Source organism: Carica papaya, chromosome 4, assembly GCF_054855325.1.
Source record: "Carica papaya isolate Zhongbai chromosome 4, ASM5485532v1, whole genome shotgun sequence".
Classification (NCBI taxonomy): domain Eukaryota; kingdom Viridiplantae; phylum Streptophyta; class Magnoliopsida; order Brassicales; family Caricaceae; genus Carica; species Carica papaya.
Window position 1 is genome coordinate 13,564,715 of NC_142312.1, and position 18,473 is coordinate 13,583,187.

At 39.4% G+C, this 18,473-nt stretch overlaps 1 long non-coding RNA gene across 2 annotated transcripts; it reads left to right on the top strand.

The window, feature by feature from the left end:
* Nucleotides 1-3,656: 3,656 nt before the first annotated feature.
* Nucleotides 3,657-13,942, top strand: LOC148266288 (uncharacterized). Of its 2 annotated transcripts, XR_015818429.1 has the most exons (4): nucleotides 3,657-4,348; nucleotides 4,441-4,490; nucleotides 10,262-10,309; nucleotides 12,874-13,942. It is a non-coding gene; the product is annotated as an uncharacterized LOC148266288 (long non-coding RNA). The 2 variants fall into 2 exon arrangements; XR_015818428.1 differs by lacking the exon at nucleotides 12,874-13,942 and having other exon boundaries at nucleotides 3,659-4,348; nucleotides 10,262-10,437.
* The last annotated feature ends 4,531 nt before the right edge of the window (nucleotides 13,943-18,473 follow it).

Sequence of the window (18,473 nt, forward strand, 5' to 3'; positions counted from 1 at the left end):
CAGATCAATCGCGCGCACGGACGGTCCAGATTTAATCAAAAACGGACGGCCCAGATTAAATCAAAATGGACGGCTAAGATCAAAAGGCAAAAGGGTATAAATAGAACCCCCACACTAGACCACAAAACCCTAGCCGCCTGCCCTCGCCGGAGAAGACGAACCAGAAGCCGGTCGCCGCCACCTGCTGCCGCACCGGAGGGATTTCCGACCGCCGATCGAGGTAAATTTCATACCCCGACTCGTTTTTCCACGCTGATTTCCCCAGTGGCCAAATCGGAGCCAAAATCCCGGCCAAACGGCCGAAAGCCAGCGGCGCCGCCGCGCCCCTCCTCGGATTTTGCCTTCGATGAGGCCCTTCCCGGCCTCCGTTTAATGCAATTTTTATATCACCGTGATCACCATTCTTTTCTCTACAGGTTGATCGGAGCCGAATCACCAAAACACGAACTTCACCGGAGAGCCACCGCACCCAAGAGCACCGCCGCCGGTAAGCTTCAGTTTTTCGTAAATTTTCGGTCCCCCGAGGGCCGTAGGGTTGTTTTATCGCAGGAATCAATGCGAGTGTGGCCGAATTCGGCCGGAAACGGCCGAAAACGGCCAACCCGAGGCAAACCGCCGTCGCCGGAGCACGGCGGAGCCGCCGTGCCGGAGTTGCGATATTGGCCGAAAGGGGGCCCTGGGCCTAATTTGGGATTTTTTGGAACACGTACAAGTACCAGTAGTATGTTTCAGTTCCCCGAGAAAAATTCAGGGAAAATTGGGGACAGCCTGTAGGCGCACTGTGAAGCGGTATTCGGACCCCGAAACGTGTAAGGACCCCTCACCCTATTTCCTATCACGGTTTTAAAGTTCAATAAATGATAAAACGGTATTTCATGAATCAACGAATGTGTGAAATTGCTTAAGGTCGCTAATGGAGCCCGAGTCTAGTGTGTTTGTCGGTTAACTGTTATTTGGCCTGTTTTACAGTTTTAAATGCAGCATGAGGTTTGATGTTTTCATTTTATAGTTTCGTGTGCATATTTTACTATTTTACTGATTATGGATTGAATGATTGGGATATTGATACTGTATGTTGTGTGTTTGGCATAAATTATCGTCTTGCTTGTTTGTATGTGCATTGATAATGCTGATTGAGGAAAAAAGAGAATGAAAGATTATGTAAATGGGTAATTGTATAATGTGGTCAGCCTGACTAGATATCCTGGGAGATGGTGGACGGACCGGGTCCGTAGGGAACCCTACCGGGATTGTGGTCTCCCATACCGGACGGGGTATGGAGATCTTATGTGTTTTGGCGCCCATACCGGACGGGGTATGGGGACGGCCCGTTTCACCCTCATACCGGACGGGGTAATGAGGTTTATAGTTTTGGCGGCCCTGGAATATGATTTCAAGTGTTAAGGGTTAACGGGTAGCGGGACCCCTATGGATCCCCATGGATACTAGTGGGCTGGTAAATGAGAAAAATATATTGTGTAACGATTGTATTACGAAAGGCTTGATAAGTATTACGTTATACAGTTTATATATGATTTCATGATGATGATGATGTTATTGTTTTTCGTATATTGACTTATGAATTTCACCGAGGTAAGTGAATGGTAAAGGTTTTGTTATTGATAAAAGGTTTTGTTGTAAATTATGCTCCATTGATTTTTTTGTGTTTTCTACCCACCTTTACCTCCGTGACGGTGAGATATCGTGATGTCTTTACTGGGCTAGTGTATCTCATTCCTTATTTAATCATTTCAGATCAGGAAGACCTTGTTCCCGAGCCAGTTCCGCAGGAGGACGACGAAGGGGACGCCTAAAGACTCCATAGTCATATTTGTAGCTTTTACTTTCAAGTTTCTCCTTTAGGTAGTTTGATCTTTTATATTGTGAGCACGTTTTTGGTTTTAGTGTAAGGGATGTTAATCGAATTTTTGACTTCGCTTCTGCATTTGATATTTTTAATATACATTCCATTATGAATTTCCGAGGCTGTTACAACCTCAAACTTCCAATTCATGTTATTTGTAAAAAAATTTGATGCAGAAATTAATTTGTCCAATTCTATTGAATTTAGTATATCTTTTTTTTTTTTAAAAAAATTATAATTGTATATCATTCGAAAATAATGTATTTATAATATGATTGAGATTCATTCTCCTTTAATAAAATCATTAATTTTCCGACTTCTCTTCATCTAACAATGCACAGGTATTTTAGAACTTTACTTGATGGAAGCATAATGTGAAATGAGAATATATGTTCATTTTATAGATAAGAGAAGATGACAAAATATATTTATGATAAATAAATGTGTTTATAACTATTTTTCTAATTTTCAAAGATTTTTTGTGATGAAACCCAAATGCTAGTATTTGAATTTTTTCATAAATTTATTTTTGATTATTATATGATTGAATTTCTCTCAATTATAAATGTTATTGCTCAATTCACTATGTCAAGTTAATTTTTTTTTTACTAGAGTAATTGACATAACTTGAATCAAAGGTAAATTTATTGTTTAATTTTTAGTTTTTATTTTGTTGCAATTTAATAGTATTAAACTTAATTTGGTTGTGAAAGACTACTCATACCTTTATTATTTATTGATGGTTTTAGAATAATAAGAGTGAAATTTTATTAATTAGACATATACTTTTAAGTATTAATTGAGATATAAACAAAAGTAATATAGTCAATTTAACATGGAGGATTTAAGTTATCACATATTTAATTTAATCAAATTAATAATTGTTATAAAAGATTAGTAGTTGTTAATTGATATACTTAGAAAATACTGGGAGAGAAATCGAAAATATATTAAGATAATTAAACCATTGCAAACTTGTAATATCCAACATTAATTAAATATAAATTTTATATAAAATAATTTAAAATGTTGTAAATACATATAATTTAGAAGTTTATAGATACTTAAAATTGATTAAATGAAGGCTTTAAGGGTTTAATTGAAGAAATTTTCAAAAAATTAGAGGTCTTTTATAAATCTAAGGGACCTACATGAATAAGTTTCATGAAAATGGGGTCAAAACTACAATTTAATAAAGAATAGGCAGACAAATGGCAAAATTACAGACAACTAAGATTTAATTGCCTAAAGATTATCCAACAGCTCTTAGACACGGACGATTGAACGACTCAGATTGGATTTGTAAGATCGGATGGCGAATGCTTTGTTTGGATAATTTTTGTGGTGGGTAATTAATGTAAGGTAATGTATGGCAAGTGCACATGATGGTAATTATAAAATTATGACATATTTGGGAAGACGGTGTATTAATGTATGGTAACGACAATTGTTTTATTTGGCAATATAGGTTAATATAGTTGTATATTAAGTTAAATTACCAATTTATCATAGTCTTATTTGTATGTAATATTGAAGGAAAAAAAAAAGAAGAAAAAATATTCATTTAACTTATACTTAAATTATTTAAACTGTAATTCTTAATGAATTTTTTTCTTAAACTATCAAGAAATAAATTTGTTATGAAGGAAAATGAAGTCTGAAATAAGGGTTTCTTCAAGGGTAAAATGAAAATTAATAAAATTTAATGAGGGTGTAATCAGAATAAAAATATGAGCCCGTCAAAAACCACCAAATCGGCAATTTTAAAAATTTACCCAGATTTTGTGTTTTGGATACTATTAAACACCCTAAACTAACTATACCATCAGCAAACAAACAGAATTTTGTCATTCTACCGCCATACCCTACATTAATGAACCACAAAATAATACCATCCAAACAGAGGGGAAGGTGAGTGGCATAGAAAGGAAACCATAACTTGGTTTCCTTTCGTTCGAAAAATGAGAGCAAAAAATGAGAGAGAGAAGAAAGCGCGGTTAGAGAAGGAGAAAGAGAGAGAGAGAGAGAGAGAGAGAGAGAGAGAGAGAGGGATGAAGAGCGCGACTCAAAGAGAGTGATGTTCTGGATGCTACAGATCGATTAAAAAAAGAAGGAGAATTGAAATATGGGATAAGGAGGGAGGGAGGCGCTCAGGAAAACCGAAGAGAGAAGTGAGAGGGAGTGGTTAAAGAAGAAGAAAAAGAAGAAGGCAAATGATGCAGAGGCTCCAGATTAGAAGAAGAAAAAAAAATGTCGAACACAAAGTCATTTGGATTTTTGTGGTACCGAACTCGAACTCGGTGATTTCCTCTTTCCCTCATTCTTTATGGATTTCCCAAAGGGAAGCTGAATTAATGCGTATATGTGTGCAAGTCTCAAAAGTTAAGAATCGCATCAACACTAATAATTTCCAAAGCAGAATTGCAATGTTCACAGCGATGTGCGAGGGCTTCTTCTCAAGAAACTAAAAAATTGTTTCTGGTGGTGAGTTCTTGGAAACCCAAGGCTGTTAATATTTTCCTTTTTAGATTTTAATTCATTTTTGTTAGATTAAATTTGTTCGTGCTTGCGTGTAGTGATTTTAGGCCATTAAACGAGCTTGAGGACGATCTGTACAAAGGAGTTTGTAAGTATCCCGTCCATTCTATGCCTATGTTTGGAATTTTACTCTCCATGCTTGATTTTTTAATTTATTGCTTGAAATAGAACATATACAGATGACGGAGAAGAACAAAAACTCATACATTGTAACGGCCCCGGAAATTTAAAATGAAATATGTGTATTAAAAATGTCAAATGTGGAAGCGAAGTCAAAATTTTGATTAACATCCCTTACACCAAAACAAAAAACGTGTTCAAAATATAAAAGATCAAACTAACTAAAAGAGAAATTCGAAAGTAAAAGCTATGAATATGACTATGGAGTCTTTAGACGTCCCCTTCGTCGTCTTCCTGCGGAACGGGCTCGGGAACAATGTCTTCCTGATCTGAAATGATTAAATAAGGAATGAGCTACACTAGCACAGTAAAGACATCACGATATCTCACCGTCACGGAGGTAAAGGTGGGTAGAAAACACAAAAAGACTAATGGAGCATAATTTACAACAAATCCTTTTATCAATAATAAAACCTTTACCATCCACTTACCTCGGTGAAAATCATAAAACCGTATACGAAAGCAATAACATTATCATCATCATGAAATCATATAAACTGTATAACATAATACTTATCACGCCTTTTGTAATTCAATCATTACACAACATATTTTTTCTTCTTTTACCAGCCTACTAGTATCCATGGGGATCCATAGGGGTCCCGCTACCCGTGAACCCTTAACACTTGTAATCAGATTCCAGGGCCGTCCCCATACCCCGTCCGGTATGGGCGCCAAAACTATAAACCTCAATACCCCGTCCGGTATGAGGGTGAAACGGGCCGTCCCCATAGTCCGTCTGGTATGGGCGCCAAAACACATAGGGTCTCCATACCCCGTCCGGTATGATAGACCACAATCCCGGTAGGGTTCCCTACGGACCCGGTCCGTCCACCATCTCCCAGGATATCTAGTCAGGCTGATCACATTATACAATTATCAATTTACATACCCTTTCATTCCCCTTTTCTTCAGTCAGCATCATCAATTCACACACAAACAAGCAAAACAGTAATTTATGCCAAACAAGACAACATACAGTATCGGTTTCTCAGTCATTCAACCCATAATCAATAAAACAGTAAAATATGCACACGAAACAATGAAATAAAAACATCAAACCTCATACTGCATTTAAAACTGTAAAATATGCCAAATAACAGTTAACCGACCAACACACTAGACTCGGGCTCCATTGGCGACCTTAAGCAATTTCACACATTCGTTGATTCAAGAATTACCGTTTTATCATTATTGAACTTTAATACCGTGATAGGAAGTAGGGTGAGGGGTCCTTACTCGTTTCGGGGTCCGAACACGGCTTCACAGTGCGCCTACAGGCTGTCCCTAATTTTCCTTGAATTTTTTTCGGGGAACTGAAACGCACTACTGGTACCTGCACGTGTTCCAAAAAATCCCAAATTAGGCCCAGGGCCCCTTTTTGGCCAATATCGCAATTCCGGCACGGCGGCTCCGCCGCTTGCGGCGGCGATTCGCCTCGGGTTGGCCGTTTTCAGCCGTTTCTGTCCGAATTCGGCCACACTTGCATCGGTCCCTGCGATAAAACAACCCTAGGGCCATCGGGGGGCCAAAAAATTACGAAAAACTGAAGCTTACCGGCGGCGGTGCTCTCGGGTGCGGCGGCTCTCCGGCGAGGATCGTGTTTTGGTGATTCGGCTCCGATCAACCTATAGAGAAAAGAATGGTGATCATGGTGATATAAAAATTGCATCAAACGGAGGCCGGGAAGGGCTTCATCGGAGGCAAAAACCGAGGAGGGGCGTGGCGGCGCCGCTGGCTTTCGGCCGTTTGGCCGGGATTTTGGCTCCGATTTGGTCACAGGGGAACTCAGCGTGGAAAAACGAGTCGGAGGTATGAAATTTACCTCGATCGGCGGTCGAAAATCTCCCTGGTGCGGCGGCGGGTGGCGGCGCCGGCTCCTCCGGCGTCTGGTTCGTCTTCTCCGGCGAGGGCAGGCGGCTAGGGTTTTTGTGGTCAGGTGTGGGGGTTCTATTTATACCCTTTTGTCTTTTGATCTCAGCCTTCCTTTTTGATTAAATCTGGGCCGTCCGATCGCGCGCACGCAGATCGCCAACGTGGCCCGTCCCTGGGTCGACGTGGTCTTGCCACGCGGCAGGTCCTGGTTGGCCAGGGCTGCTGACTGGGCCGCTGACGTGGCTGCTGATGTGGCACTTTTTAAAAAAAAAAAACTTAATAAATAAAATTCATAATAAAAGAACAAAATTGCCCAATTTTCTGGGCATTACATACATTGTCCAGGCAGTGTGAACCTGTCAGGATAGAGTGGAAGTGTAACGACCCCGAAAATTTATAATGGAATGTATATTAAAAATATCAAATGCGGAAGCGAAGTCAAAATTTGAATAACATCCCTTACACCAAAACCAAAAACGTGCTCACAAAATATAAAGAATCAAACTACCTAAGGGAGAAAACTCGAAAGTAAAAACTTCGAATGTGACTATGGAGTCTTTAGGCGTCCCCTTCGTCGTCCTCCTGCGGAACCGGCTCGGGAACGATGTCCTCTTGATCTGAAATGATTAAATAAGGAATGAGCTACACTAGCCCAGTAAAGACATCACGATATCTCACCGTCACGGAGGTAAAGGTGGGTAGAAAACACAAAAAGACCAATGGAGCATAATTTACAACAAATCCTTTTATCGAAAATAAAACCTTTACCATTTACTTAACTCGGTGAAATTCATAAAACAATATACGAAAGCAATAACATCATCATCATCATGAAAACATATATATGAACTGTATAACATAATACCTATCACCCTCTTCGTGATTCAATAGTTTCACAACATATTTTCCTAATTCACCAGCCCACTAGTATCCATGGGGATCCATAGGGGTCCCGCTACCCGTTAATCCTTAACACTTGAAATCATATTCCAGGGCCGTCCTCATACCCTGTCCGGTATGGGCGCCAAAACTATAAACCTCATTACCCCGTCCGGTATGAGGGTGAAACGGGCCGTCCCCATACCCCGTCCAGTATGGGTGCCAAAACACATAAGATCTCCATACCCCGTCCGGTATGGGAGATCACAATCCCGGTAGGGTTCCCTACGGACCCGGTCCGTCCACCATCTCCCAGGATATCTAGTCAGGCTGAACACATTATACAATTTCCATTCACATAATCTTTCATTCGCCCTTTTTCCCTCAGTCAGCATTATCAATCACATACAAATAAGCAAAACGATAATTTATGCCAAACAGACAACATATAGTATCAATATCCCGGTTATTCAATTCATAATCAAGAAAACAGTATAATATGCACACGGAACTATAAAATGAAAACATCGAACCTCATGCTGCATTTAAAACTGTAAAACAGGCCAAATAACAGTTAACCGACAAACACACTAGACTCGGGCTCCATTAGCGACCTTAAGCAATTTCACACATTCGTTGATTCATGAAAAACCGTTTTATCATTTATTGGACTTTAAAACCGTGATAGGAAATAGGGTGAGGGGTCCTTACTCGTTTCGGGGTCCGAACACGGCTTCACAGTGCGCTTGCAGGCTGTCCCTAATTTTCCCTGAATTTTCCTCGGGGAACTGAAACGCACTACTGGTACCTGCACGTGTTCCAAAAAAAATCCCAAATTAGGCCCAGGGCCCCTTTCGGCCCAAATCGCAACTCCGGCACGGCGGCTCCGCCGTGCTCCGGCGACGGCGCCGCCGCTGGCGGCGGCGATTCGCCTCGGGTTGGTTTTTTTCGGCCGTTTTCGGCTGAATTCGGCCACACTCGCATCGGTCCCTGCGAGAAAACAACCCTAGGGCTCTCGGGGGGCCAAAAAATCACGGAAAAACGGAGCTTACCGGCGGCGGCGCTCTCGGGTGCGGCGGCTCTCCGGCGAGGTTCGTGTTTTGGTGATTCGGCTCCGGTCAACCTGTAGAGAAAAGAGTGGTGATCACGGTGATATAAAAATTGCATCAAACGGAGGCCGGGAAGGGCCTCATCGGAGGCAAAAACCGAGAAGGGCGTGGCGGCGCCGCTGGGCTTCGACCGTGCATTCCGGCCGTTTGGCCGGGATTTTGGCTCCGATTTGGCCACAGGAGGAATCAACGTGGAAAAACGAGTCGGGGGTACGAAATTTACCTCGATCGGCGGTCGGAAGTTCCTCCGGTGCGGCGGCGGGTGGCGGCGGCCGGCTTCTGGTTCGTCTTCTCCGGCGAGCGGCAGGCGGCTAGGGTTTGTGGTCTGGTGTGGGGGTTCTATTTATAACCCCTTGCCTTTTGATCTCAGCCGTCCATTTTGTTTTAATCTGGGCCGTCCGTTTTTGATTAAATCTGGGCCGTCCGTGCGTTTAAATCTGGGCCGTCCGATCGCGCCCACGCGGATCGCCAACGTGGCCCTTTTTGGAACGACGTGGTTTTGCCACGTGGCAGGTCCCGGTTGGCCGGGACTGCTGACCGGGCCTGCTGACGTGGCTTTTTTTTTTTTTTTTTCTCCTCGGTCCGGGCGCTACAGGAAGACATTTGATATGTTATGGTTGCTTGCCTACATTCTTGTTTCCGTGACAATTGTGAGATTGTTTTACTGTGATATGACCTGGCATGAAAAAGGATAGAAAATTTGAGAACTGTGACTAGAATAAAATAAAACTGCAAAATGAAAGTGATAATATTTGAGGAAATAAGTGAATGATATTAGCGAGAGAAAAAGAGATATTATTAATTAAAAAGTAAAATAAATAAAATAACTTAATAAATAATTAAAATGAGAATTAACAAATTTAATTGAATGAAAGAAATCAAGTGAGGGAAGTGGATATGAGTGAAGAGTGCATGGACCCTGAAATATATACTCGTTTAGTATGAATCAATGAGAGGGTATATATGTAATACACGGACCCGAAAAAGCAGTCCGGGATAATTTTTTCTTATTAAATTATTTTATTAAAATAATTACTTAATTTAATTTATTTTTATTTAATTGAAATTTTAAGAAAAGATAAATTAGGGATGAGATTGAGAATAGTTTTGGGAAAAATGAGTGAAAATTTGAGTTAGGAGAGTGTTTTTAAAAGAAAAATTAGAAACATGGGACTAAGTATAAAAAGAGAAAATTCGGCTATGTAGGACGATCCAGTTAGCAACCCCGACGAACTAGAACACGCCACGTGTCAAACACACTGACGTCAGTACCACACGGGAGACCATGTGGGTGATTCGCATATGGATAGGTGTATGTGAGTGTAAGGGTCACCTAGCAAACGTACATGTTATGGTCAATGTTAGATTATGTGCATGTTATGTGCATGTTATCCATACGATGAGGGGATCTTCTTTGCCTATCATCGATGATAATATAAATGGCATTGCACAATAAAACCCTAGATGTGTTATTCTAAGTGTACATGTGATATCTCAAGTGTAGATATAGTATTCAAGTGTATCGTGATATTCGAGTGTAAAAATGATTAGAGTGCAAATGTGATAACCGAGTGAAATGTGTGAAGTTATGAGATAAGAATTAATAGTTAAAAATAAGTTAATTTTTTAATTGTAAAGATAATAAAATTAAAAGCATTATGTAAACTTATATAGAATTTATGATTTTGGGTAATTTTAAATATTGCATTTATTACATGTATGCGTGTGTTTGCATGATGCTTGATTCATGTATACCATAACGAGAATACTTATTGAGTTGGTGAACCTCATTAAATTTCACCTTGATATTTTTCAGAGTAGGTGGATTCAGAGCAATAGCCAGAAGAGTGAACAACACATGAAGGTGTCCAAATCAGTGTATATTTTGTTTTTATGTTTGTTATCCCATCATTTTATTAAACTCTACATTTTTTTATCGCAACATATGTAAATGTTGTATATATCACAAGAGATGTTAGGTTTTATTTTGAATTTCTAAGTTGCGCATATAGTTGTTTATGAGCCCCAGTAGCTGAGGAATGGTACGAGTATGTACGTACCCCCCACCATTTCGTTTCCTTGCGGCCTCACTTACCTACTCGGACTTTCCTAATCTCATCCTAAATACCTGAAAGGGTGGTGATTCATTCTAGGCCACTTTGGATAATTTTTTTAGACATGGTAAGGATTGGAACACCACAATCTTGGCCATATCTTCTAGAAAAAGAGGTGCTTAATGCCTTGTCTCAATGGCATTCAATAAACCCTTGAAAGCTCCAACTTGGAGTATCACAGTAGGCTCAAGGTTTCCCTCTACTAGGAGCTCGAGAATACTTTTTTACAAGAGGAACTCTATTGAATGCAAAATTCGTGATGCGAGTTCATCTCTCTAGGTGACACGAACACAACCTACTTCCACGTGCGCACGATGGCCAAACGTAGGCGGAATAAGATTGTTATGCTCCAAGATAATACGGGCAATTAGATTTTAGATGAGGGTCAACTTAAACACATAGCCACTATTTTTTTTAGAGCACTATACTCTAATGATACATCTAATGGTCCCATCTTTATTATCCGTGGTAGATTCCTAGCCTTCAATATATACACTCTCAATGCCTTGAGTAGTCTGGTCACCATAGAGGATATTTGTGCAGCCTCATTTGACATGAAACCTCTCAAGGGGCCAGGCCTGATGGCTTGCATGTGACCTTCTACTAGCACCACTAGGACGTGGTTGGGGACTCAGTTTGTGATATGGTGACGAAAAGTTTTCAAGGGGAGAAGATGGAGAAAGGCCTTAAGAAAACTTTAATCACTCTGATCCCTAAAATGACAAGGCCAAAGTCAATCAAGGATTTTTGCCCTATAAGCCTGCTTAATGTCTCGTATAAAATTATCACTTAACTCATTACTAATAAGCTCAAGAGTATTATGTCTGGCTTGATCAGTGAGACTCAAGCGAGCTTTGTCGAAGGTCGAAGCATTTTTAATAATATTATTATGGCCTAGTAAGTTATTCACTCGATGAGGCGTAAGAAAGGCAATGTGGGTTGGATGGCTATCAAAGTGGATCTTGAGAAAGCCTATGATAGACTTAGCTGGGATTTCATTGAGGATACCCTTCAGGATGTTGGCCTCCCACAGGCCATGACTCGTGTTGTCATGCATTGCATTAGTATTGACTCTATACAACTCCTATGGAATGGGGAACCCGTTGAGGAGTTCGCTCCCTCGAGAGGTATTCACCAAGGCGATCCCCTCTCGCTTACATCTTTGTGTTGTGCATGGAGCGACTATCCAGTATATCGATCGGTTGGTCTATAGTGAGGCATGGCATCTGATCTCCCTGTGACCAGGGACCCCTAAACTTTCGCAACTCTTCTTTGCAGATGATTTGATTCTTTTTAGTGAGACTTCAAATAGTCAGGTACAACTCATCAAGACAGTGCTCGTGGAGTTCTATGAGAGTTCTGGACATAAAATTAGCATGTCTAAAACACATATCTTCTTTTCTCATAACGTTGCAGACAGAGACGCTAAACATATTAGCTCGACCTTTAGGGTTCAGGTGTCCAAGAATCTGGGCACGTACCTTGGTGTTCCCCTTCTTCATGGTAGGGTAACCAAGGACACCTATAGGTACATTTTAGAGAATGTACATAAGAAGTTGTCTGGTTAGAAGGCTAGTAGCCTGTCTATGGCCGATAACCTCACTTTAGCCAAATCAGTCTTTATGGCTATCCTCATCTATGCTATGCAAACCGCTGCTCTCCCCAGACCAAATTGATTGGCTTGTGCAGGATTTCATTTGGGGATCATCAAACGATGCGAAAAAGACGAGCCTTGTAAGTTGGAATGATGTGCCAGATGACCACCCATTGGGGAGGTGGTATTATGAGCCACAAGACACTCAATAAAGCTTTTATCATGAAAGTGGGCTTTAATATTATCACTAAGGCCCATCTCCTTTGGATCAAAATCCTATGTCATAAGTATATGTGGAATCTCCATTACAAGGTAACCAAAAACTTAGGCTCTTGCTCTTATTTATGGAGCAAGCTGAATGGTCTCTAGGAGGATGTGTGGTTTGGGTTGGCTTAGCACTTCGAGGATAGAACTGCCGTGAGATTTTAGGAGGATAATTGGCTGGGGAGATGTGGTCCCCTTAAGCTCCTTACCTTCCAACCCATCGATAACACTCGCGGGTCCTAAAGAGTTAGGGATCTGGTGGTCTCGCATGGTTAGTGGGATTAGAACTGTCTGCAGAGCATGTTCCTTGCTAGAGTTCTCCTGTAGCTGGTTGCGGTCAGTCTCCCTCATGAGGGTATAGAAACGGATGTTCTATATTGGGGTCTCTCATTAGATGATAAGTTTTCTGTTAAATCCGCTTATAATATGATTATAACATCTCTTCTCTTTTTGCAGATAACATATGGAACTTAGTGTTGAAATGGCTGGGCGCACAACGTATCCGATATTTTCTTTGGCTGGTCCTACGAAGATGATTACTAGCTAGCAGCAGGTTCGCAGACACATGACGAATGATGGCTTGGCATTGAGGACATTAACCATGTTTTGAGGGAATGTTATCAGGCGAAGGCCCTTTGGTAGAAGATTATCCCATAGACGGTAGTCCATACTTTCTTCAGTACTGCATTCGATGACTGGTTTACGCTAACTTGAAGAATAAAAATAGTTGGTGCTCTTCCTTCCAGAACTAGAGGACGGTGTTTGGCTTCACCTGTTGGTTTCTTTAGAAGAAAAAAAAATGCGTTCATCTTCAGTAGGAGTCCTCTTAGTTTGGATTAATTGAGACATGAGGTGTTCAGCATGGCGGAGTACACTTTCCAAGCCTCTAGCTTTGGATCTACCATATCTGATCGTCATGTTCAGAAGTAGGAGAAACTCATCAGTTGGTTACCACCTCCCCAGAACTGGATCAAGATCAACACAAATGGGGCCCGCTGTGAAAGTAGTGACATTACCTGTGCTCGTGTACTGGGTAAGGATAGCAACGGTCAGTGGCTTGGGGGACAACTTAGGAACATTAGGGTTTGCTCCATTCTCCAGGCAAAGTTCTGGGGGGCCCTAGATGGTCTTAAGCTAGCTTGGAATCTGGGTTCGCACCATGTTATCTTAAAGTTGGATAACACCCTTGCCGTTCAGATCCTTAATAAAGTGCTCAACAATGATGTGATCTCAGTCAACGCAAATTCTAATCTCATTTTAGCAATCAAGATTTGGCTCATAAAAGATTGGATTGTCAAGATACAACTTGTATATCGGGCAAATCAGGCTTTTGACTAGCCCATTGGACTATATTCTCTACAATACCCTCTCATGGGAATTCTGAACATCCTTAGAGAGGATATCATTGAGGTCTCCTGACCTAAAATGTGTAATATTTAGACATGGGCCCTTTTGGTTTTTCCTTGCTTGTATTTCTCTTTTAACAAAAAAAAAAAAAAAACTTGATCATGTGACATTGACTAATTGTGAGATAATTTTTGTTAACTTTGAGTATTTATTTAGAAATATTTTAAAAATATGAGTTTAGACAATAGAAAGGTCCGAAAGTTTTAAACAAAAAAGTATCAATAGTATATGAATCATTTTTCTTTTTAGGTTTAAATATAATTATACTAATCTCCAACATATATGTTTTTTTTTACTTTATTTGAATATGCAATTAATATAATTATATTAAACATATTCTTTATTTTTATTAAATTTCTAAAATAAATTATAAAAAAAAAGAAAATTTATAAAAAATATATATATTTTTGATTAAAAATAACATAATTTAATTATTTATATTTATATTGTAATTTACCTAATATTTATTCTATATATATTAAAACAATATTAGTATAACATGCAATAAATTTAAAAATCATATACAATATTTATATATGCAATAAGTTTCTTGATAAAAATAAAAAAATACATAAATTAAAATATTGTTAATCAAAATAATTTATTTTAGCAATCATTAAATATTTAATAGTTAAAAAATTAATATACAATGTATATACTAATTAAATTAATTATATAAATAAATATATATGTACATATCATATATTTTAATTCAATTATTATAGATAAATAACTAAATTAATTATATGTCACAAATATAATTTATACTTGTCAAATCGTATTAATTTTTATGATCATTTATTTATAGAAATCCACATAGATGTTTAACTTTACATACCATATTCATGCTCATAATGTACAGATCTACAATTTCAAATCTAAAATATTGAGCATTTAATTTTATAATTATTTATATTTTAATTATATAAATAATAATTATATAATATATTATAATATATAATTATATTATAATTATAAAAATATATACAAATTATAAAAATAAAAAATATATATATAATAAATTTTTTTTTACAAAAAATATTATAATAAAAAACATATATATAATATAAATATAAATAATATAATAAAATAGATAAAATTATTAACATTTTTATTAATATAATATTTGTATATTATATTATTGGTAATTGTAATTGGTTTGGTGGTGAAATTTGATAAAATTATAATAAAAAGAGTATCTGGTCTAACTCTAAACAAATATTATCAAAAAATTTATGTATTAAAAATGTAAAAACGTGGATATAGTCGAATGGTAAAATTTTTCTTTGCTAAGGAGAAGACGCGGATTTGATTCCTACTAAATCGAATATATAAGGTTAGGAGACTATATCATTCTTACCATAGTTCTTGTTTATTGACCAAAAACTTCCATTACCATTTTTCCTAAATCTAGAGCCCCTTGGTTTTCGGTTCCCTTTTCAAATGAAAATACATGCAATGTTATTAAAATAATCAACCTTCAAAATAAATTAAATAAGAGAGGGGGGTTAGATTAACTTATAGCACGATTTCTAACATTGGGGGTTCGAGTTTAGCCTCTACACTCCCACGGGCAGGCCTGTTTCGTCTCACATCGTCCTAAGATTTCACCCTCTTCTTCTCCCTTTCGTACTATGCCTCTGCCTTTTTCCTCTCAACTCTTATTTATATGTGTTAGAAGATTATATAATATTATTGTGTATAATAGCGTAATTATCTTTCTATATATATTAATATAATTCTAAACAAATTAATAGCGTAATTTATGTTTATTACCATATATAGATCCTTTTATATGTATATATATATATCCAATCTTATTGGAATAAAATAACAAGAAATATTCATATATTTTTTAATGTTTACATTGTAATACCCTTAATTAATTTTAATGTAATTAAAATTAATAAATAAATATAATTTTTTTAGTTTTTGAATTTTTATTTAATATAAAAATGAAAAAAATTAAATGGAGGATGAAATTGAAAACAATTTTGGAAAAAAAAAGGTGAAAATTTGGCTTATTGGGGTGTTTTTGAAAGAAAAATTAGAAACTGGAGGTCAAAATATAATTTAAAAAAATTGTGTCATGTAGGACACTCAGTCAGCAGTCCCGACGAACCGAAGCTGTAGCGCCCGGGGAAATTGAAGGAAAAAAAAAAAAAAAACGCGCGTGCCACGTCAGCAGCCCTGGCCAACTAGGACCTGCCACGTGGCAAAACCACGTCGACCAGGGACGGGCCACGTTGGCGATCCGCGTGCACGCGATCGGACGGCCCAGATCAATCGCGCGCACGGACGGCCCATATTTAATCGCACGGACGGCCCAGATTAAATAAAAAACGGATGGCCCAGATTAAATCAAAATGAACGGCTGAGATCAAAAGGCAAAAGGGTATAAATAAGACCCCCACACCAGACCCCAAACCCTAGCCGCCTGCCCTCGCCGGAGAAGACGAACCAGAAGCCGGCCACCGCCACCCGCTGCCGCATAGGAGGAATTTCTGACCGCCGATCGACGTAAATTTCATACCCCCGACTCGTTTTTCCACGCTGATTTCCCCAGTGGCCAAATCGGAGCCAAAATCCTAGCCAAATGGCCGGAAAACACGGCCGAAAGCCAGCGGCGCCGCCGTGCCCCTTCTCGATTTTTGCCTCCGATGAGGCCCTTCCCGACCTCCGTTTAATGCAATTTTTATATCACCGTGATCACCATTCTTTTCTCTACAGGTTGATCGGAGCCGAATCACCAAAACACGAACTTCACCGGAGAGCCGCCGCACCCGAGAGCACCGCCACCGGTAAGCTTCGGTTTTCCGTAAATTTTCGGCCCCCCGAGGGCCGTAGGGTTGTTTTATCACAGGAACCAATGCGAGTGTGGCCGAATTCAGCTGGAAACGGCCGAAAACGGCCAACCCGAGGCAAACCGCCGTCGCCGGAGCACGGCGGAGCCGCCGTGCCGGAGTTGCGATATTGGCCAAAAGGGGCCCTGGGCCTAATTTGGGATTTTTTTTGGAATATGAGCAGGTACCAGTAGTGCGTTTCAGTTTTCCGAGAAAAATTCAGGGAAAATTAGGGACAGCCTGTAGGCGCACTGTGAAGCCGTGTTCGGACCCCGAAACGTGTAAGGACCCCTCACCCTATTTCCTATCACGGTTTTAAAGTTCAATAAATGATAAAACGGTATTTCATGAATCAACAAATGTGTGAAATTGCTTAAGGTTGCTAATGGAGCCCGAGTCTAGTGTGTTTGTCGGTTAACTGTTATTTGGCCTGTTTTACAGTTTTAAATGCAGCATGAGGTTCAATGTTTTCATTTTATAATTTCGTGTGCATATTTTACTGTTTTATTGATTATGGATTGAATGACCGGCATATTGATGCTGTATGTTGTCTGTTTGGCATAAATTATCGTTTTGCTTGTTTGTATGTGATTGATAATGCTGACTGAGGGAAAAGGAGAATGAAAGATTATGTAAATGGAAATTGTATAATGTGTTCAGCCTGACTTGATATCCTGGGAGATGGTGGACGGACCGGGTCCGTAGGGAACCCTACCGGGATTGTGGTCTCCCATACCGGACGGGGTATGGAGATCTTATGTGTTTTGGCGCCCATACCGGACGGGGTATGGGGACGGCCCGTTTCACCCTCATACCGGACGGGGTAATGAGGTCTATGGTTTGGCGCCCATACCAGACGGGGTAATGAGGTCTATGGTTTGGCGCCCATACCGGACGGGGTATGGGGACGGCCCTGGAATATGATTTCAAGTGTTAAGGGTTAACGGGTAGCGGGACCCCTATGGATCCCCATGGATACTAGTGGGCTGGTAAATGAGGAAAATATGTTGTGTAACGATTGAATTACGAAAAGCTTGATAGGTATTATGTTATACAGTTTATATATATGATTTCATGATGATGATGATGTTATTGCTTTCGTATATTATTTTATGAATTTCACCGAGGTAAGTGAATGGTAAAAGTTTTATTATTAATAAAAGGATTTGTTGTAAATTATGCTCCATTGGTCTTTTTGTATTTTCTACCCACCTTTACCTCCGTGACGGTGAGATATCGTGATGTCTTTACTGGGCTAGTGTAGCTCATTCCTTATTTAATCATTTCAGATCAAGAGGACATCGTTCCCGAGCCGGTTCCGCAGGAGGACGACGAAGGGAACGCCTAAAGACTCCATAGTCATATTCGTAGCTTTTACTTTCAAGTTTCTCCTTTAGGTAGTTTGATCTTTTATATTTTGTGAGCACGTTTTTGGTTTTAGTGTAAGGGATGTTAATCAAATTTTGACTTCGCTTCCGCATTTGATATTTTTAATATAAATTCCATTTTAAATTACCGGGGCTGCTACAGAAGCACGCTGCATGGCAAGGCACGCTAATGCAGGGCCACGCGGGAGGTCACGTTGGCAATTCGCATGTCCGCGATCGAACGGTCACGATTAAATGCGATGAACGGTTCAGATCCACTTTCTATTTAAGTGCGATCGGATGGTCTAGATCAAATCGCAATGAACGGTCTAGATTCACTTCCTATTAAAATGCGATCAGACGGTCTAGATCAAACGCGATGAACGGCCCAGATTAAAAGGAGACGGATATAAATAACCCTCTTTACACCAAACTCTAA